This window comes from Rhinoraja longicauda, chromosome 2 (genome assembly GCF_053455715.1).
Source record: "Rhinoraja longicauda isolate Sanriku21f chromosome 2, sRhiLon1.1, whole genome shotgun sequence".
Lineage (NCBI taxonomy): Eukaryota > Metazoa > Chordata > Chondrichthyes > Rajiformes > Arhynchobatidae > Rhinoraja > Rhinoraja longicauda.
The window spans coordinates 71,797,405-71,803,404 of NC_135954.1; positions in this window are offsets into that span (position 1 = coordinate 71,797,405).

Here is a 6,000-nt window from a genome sequence, read left to right on the forward strand (position 1 = left end):
ATATCCCGATTAAGAGAGCTTTGGACACCACATAAAATAAAGGAATATTACGGGAAAGGTATAGGATTAGCCACCATCTCAGTAATTAGAGCAACTGTTTTGCAGGGCCACAGAGTCTATTTCCACAGTAGATAATAGGAAGACTCCTAGCCTGAAGTATAAAATTATATAATGATATGATATAATTTCTAAATAGTTGAAATCACCAGTTGCAAAATCACTGGTGTCTTAGAACATTGTTGTTTTATTTTTTTTACTCAGAATATTTCAGAGCATGAATTGCTAATCTTCTCCCTCTGCTGAAAGCAATTTATTGATTATGCAGTGTCTAAAATTCCTCAGATGCCCCTGTTTAAGCAAGTTCAATGTAGAGACTTTCTCCAACGTGCTTTTATGATTTTATGGGTGCAAAAAGCTGGAAGAATGGAGCAGTGTTGAAATTTGCTTTTCGAAATGATTTCAGGTTGAGTTGAACCATGAATGTTTGGACGCATTTAGTGATATCCTTCAATTGAACTTGAAACTTTTCAGACTAAGCCACACATATCAAAATGTTTCACACTCAACAAGTGTATTTTCCAAGAACCTTTCTAAAATCCTTTACTTCATTGTAGTTCTGCCCATTTCTTTGAAATTATCACATTGTGCTATTTTTGCATAATCAAAATATGACTGAAAGTGGCCGACTGTCCAAGGTCAGAATCAAAGCTCCACTATAAATATTAATTCCCTTCAGCATGCCAAATCCAATGCAACAAACAAGTCACATTTCAACTAAACAGATCTTGATACAAAAAGATTTAATGTCGCATTCCCCAATATATATTTTATCATGTAGATGTTAAGATGTAATATAATGCTTAATATTGAAAATCTGCTACATAATGACATAGATCCTGACTCCACCAGGTTTTCAAAAGAAAGCCAAATTTTGATCATTTGTCTGGCCTTCTTTCCTTGGGGATTAAATTTATTTTGAGTGTTACCACGAAAAAGGAATGCAAATCAGCACTCCACATCTGCATCAACAGAACAAGAAAACGGGCCGTAAAAACAGGGCTCAACAGTTCTCACTGGGTGTTCTCACCAAAGGCAAACCTCACTCTTTTTGCTTGAATTAATTACCATGGGTGAGTTAATATCTCCAGAAGAATGGATATTTGAATTTTTTTTTTTAATCTCTTTAATCTATCCAATTTAATTACTGTTTACTTAATACAAAACTGAAGAATTCACCAGGACAGTACTTAATTACTCAGGGTTTGGAGTTTCCTAATTTGTCCTAATTACTGCTGCTGCTCTGGTTATTCCCTGGATCTCTTGCTTGCGTTCCTAAGATGACCACTTTCAGGTCAATGGAGCAGTGACTATAATCCTTTCACTGGTACAGAACATGAATAACATCTATTCAGAGTTGTTATTACTCTGAGAAATATGACCTAGAACACTACAACACATCGCACAAGTCATGGAAGCGGAGACAAATGCACGATGAGTGAAATGTGCCTGAGGCGGAAGAATATAAAAAAACACATGAAGAGAAATGTTTCTCCACACTGAGTGTTAATGATCTGAATAGATGATGGAACAGATTTGGTTATATCTCTGAAAATTTCAAGGCCATGTGGAAAGAGGACAATAGGACAAATTGAATACATTCCAAAATGTTAAAGCATAAAAAGATGCTCATATTTAAGAACATAATGGGCATAAATAAGGTAACCAACCCTTTGACCTTGCCCTAACATCATAAGATTGCAGCAATTATCTCCCATAACATTTACTACTCTATCCCAGAATCATAAGGTTCCCTTCCTGTTAAAAAAAATCTATTGATCTCCTTCTCAAATATCGACAACACTAAATTATATATTGTCATCTGGGGGAAGGGGATTGCAGAGATTCACAAGAGTGATTCAAATTCTCTATCTCAATCCTAAACAGCTGACCCATGATAACTTTTCAATCTTTGAAATTCAAATGTAGGCTCATTCCACAATCTCTCCTCAAAACCATCCTATCACACCAACAATAAATCAAGTGAACCCTTTCAGTGCCTCATTTTCAAGGATGTGTATCTACACTTGGGAAGACCATAATTACGCAACACATAATTACGCAACCCCAATTCATGGAGCACTCGCAAACAGGGGTGGGATTTGCAATATGTAATTGAATTGCCTTGGTATGAGCCAGAGGCAGATGTATGGAAAGTTTGAGCTTTGACTTCATATCCACAATTATGAAAATCAGATGGGAGAAATGTATTATTGGTGACCTGGGTCATGACTCATGCCCTCAATCTTGAGAGTGGCAAACACTGTGTAGAGTTGGACAATGATAAACAAAGACTGGCTGAGCCTCTTAAAAATGAGGTACTTAGTAGTTGTAAGTCATTCCAAAGTAAGTCATTCCAAAGCTTGGAGAATACTCCAACGGATGATTGATCATTCAGAGAACAAGCCCGCCTTTTCACCAGATTACTGTGTGACATAATAATAATATGCCTTTATTGTCATTGTACGAACAGAAATTACAACATTCTAGCCTTCCTATTCCGGGAGAAGAGGAGAACACATTGTCCATCCAGAAGGTGTGAAACATTTAAGGCATATAGTTAAGCACTGGAGAGAAGGAGCCTTGGATTAAGTAATATCCAGAATTCAAGCTTCAAGGACCTGGATTCAGCACAGGAAAAATTTAATAACCTCATACAAATGGTAAGGTCAATGAAGTCATTATCTCCCATTCACCCTGTTGCACTTTCAGTTGCAGTCACAGCTTAATACAATACATTGCAACTCGCTGGACACCAACTCCACTGTGTCTCCCAACTCATAATGTTCAATTGCCCAAGCATACCCTCACAAACCTGGCACCAATCCAACATTAGCAATATCTCACAACTTCCACAAACTGGCAACTCTTCAACAGTGGCAACCCTGTCATCTAAACACATTGCACCAAACTCAGCCGGAACATTTCTTTCCCTCTTGTAGGATAAGGTAGCATTTTATTCAATGGCAAGAACACAAACTGGAAGAAACAGGCAAGAATGTATCAGGCCAGGAGAGACACGGAGATCATGGGGGAAGCTTTAAACAAACGACCTTCAGCTCATCGCGCTCTCTCTTTTAATATATAAGATTCACTCATATACATACACATTAAACCCTCACTATAAACATTACCTATATCCTTCCAAGTAGTCTAGTAGGTACAATAAGCCAAGTGGGGCAGAAAAGTAGTCACAATATGAGGAGGAAGAATCACGTCAGTCATGTTATTTACATGTTCAATACAAAGTGGAATATTAATGTGGAGGATCATTTAAGATGAGATGGTGCAGCCAATCCAGGAGGAAGGGCTGATCCAAGCACCTCGGTATTCTAGATTATGAGATTGCATGCGAGTTCTGCTGCTGAAGACTCAGTTCAGTTTAGTTTATTGTCATGTGTACCAAGATACAGTGAAAAGCTTTTGTTGCATGTTACAATGGGGATGCCTGTAGATGGGGTCTACAATGGGAATGTCTGCAGAATAAAGCCGTTGTGTGTAATAGTCACATGGCTGTGCATTGCCCTGGCAATCAAAATATATGAGTGTAATGCCACCCTGATTTTGTGTAGAGCCGAGAGCTATTACAGAATTAACAGTCACTGTATAATAGGCCAGAACTCCATATCTGCTGACCAGCAATTACCGCTACGACATATGGGTTTTTTTCAGGTTGGAAAGCAATCGGACAGGTGGATTCGCTCACTGCTCTGACCCCTGACTTTACAACTACCCAATCACTACACCACTGGGCACAAGGAATCTCCATCAGACACAACATTGGCTGTGCCAAATATTATCAAGATGGTGCGACAGCTGAATGACAGGAGGCCTCTAGTTGTGAGAGGTCTGCCGTGGAAATAAGTCTCTGATCAGTCCGGAACAACGGACTCGGCAAAGTAGTCGGAGGAACTATATACAAGGCATAGAATATTAAATTAAACCCAAGAATAAAAGGGACATTAAAAATTAACATTGAAGTAGGAAAATAATTCAAGTGTTTCTTGCTGCATTCTTAGGACTTTCACACCCCCACTGAAAGGAGATGAATACTGTCGTGTTGCTCCAAAATGGAAACAAAATTTCCTTAACCAAAAGTAATTAGCCTCCAAAAGGCCTCAGCGTATAACTAATTAGAGCACCTCTCCAAAGGGAAAATATGGCCCACAGAAAATCCCATTTCAGCTCTATCCCACTAAAAAGGTTCTGGCGATTTCAAACATAGCTTTACTTTGGCATTAAATTGCTTTGCTATTTCATCAGGTACAGAAAGCACATGTATATTAAACAGGAGGATGCTGTATTGTTAAATAGTTTAAATGTTTGCACAGAGGCAAAATAAATAGGAAGGTGTAGCGACCATAGGGATTGGTCCTGAGAGTCGAACCCTCGGATTGGCCAGCAAGGTCACGTGGTGGTTTTGGCGCCCAAAACCAGTGAGTGGGAAGAGAACTTCGATGTGAACAGTTTGAGTTAATGGTTGTCTGTAATCTTGGTTGTTGTCCTTTGTGATTGAATATTGCTACCGCAATAAACTTCTTTAACAAAGTACAAGCCTCCAGACTCGCCATATTGGTGACCCCGACGTGATCTAGCCGATCATCTACCATGCAGGGACAAGACGCCTCTGCTTCGGTTCCAACGCCCGGCGTACCGCAGCTAAACGCGGTCAGCGTTCATCTTCCTCCGTTTTGGGCACATCAACCACATCTTTGGTTTGCTCATGCGGAAGCGCAGTTCCACCTGAGAAACATCTCGGTGGATGAGACGAAGTATTATTACCTGGTCAGCGCCCTAACGCCTGAGAGGTCTGCACGGGTGATGCAGTTCATCATCTCCCCTCCGGCAGAGGGCAAGTACGAGGCGCTGAAGGTACTTCTGCTCCGAACCTTCGGATTCAGTAGGCATGATCGAGCTGAGAGGCTTATGCACCTACCGGATCTCGGGGATCGGCTGCCGTCCGCCCTCATGGCCGAAATGTTGGCGCTGGCAGGTGAGCACAAGGATTGCCTCATGTTCGAGCAGGCATTCCGAGAGCAACTTCCAGAAGATGTTAGGCTCATGCTCACGGATTGTTCTTTTAAGGACCCCGTGGCATACACGGAGAAAGCTGATGCGCTCATGGCGTCGAAATCGAAAAAACACAGTTCGATCAACAGGGTCTCGGCACCATCGGGCAGCCCACAGCAGCACCAAGATGGCGCCACGACTCACGCCATTTCTCCGAAACCCCGCCAAAAAGATCCGCACAAGTGCAGCTGGTGTTACTATCATCTGAGATGGGGTGCAGAAGCCCGCAACTGCCGGTCACCTTGCACTTTCTCGGGAAATGCCTCGGCCGATCGTACATAGAGGCGGTTGCGATTGGCCAGAACCAACGCCTCTACGTCAGAGATCGTGTCACAGACACAGAGTTCTTGGTCGACACGGGAGCCATAGTCTGCATCGTACTGCCGACCGACCTCGAAGCCCGATCGGGTAAGAGAGGGCCTACCCTCATCGTGGTTAATGGTAGCCCCATCCGCACGTATGGTACGCGGGCAATGTCTCTGGCTTTAGGCACCCGCACGTACGGATGGTCGTTTATCGTCGCGGAAGTCGGTCAGGCGATCCTGGGCGCAGATTTCCTCTGGGCCTTTTCACTAGTAGCCGATGTCCGAGGTAAAGGCCTTCGACCCTCCGCTAGCAGCGATGAGCCCGCTGCTACACCGCCGGCCACTCCGCCCAGCCCGACTGTCCAGGCCGTCGTCGTGGCCTCCGACCCGTATGCTGCGGTCCTGGCTGAGTTTCCGGAGCTGCTCGTCCAGCGTTTCAACGCCCCTTCTGCAAAGCACGGCGTTGTCCATTACATTTCCACCGAGGTGCCCCCCGTTTTTGCTCGGGCCCGGAGGTTACCGCCAGACAAACTGATGGTAGCGCGTGAAGAATTTCAGAAGATGGAAC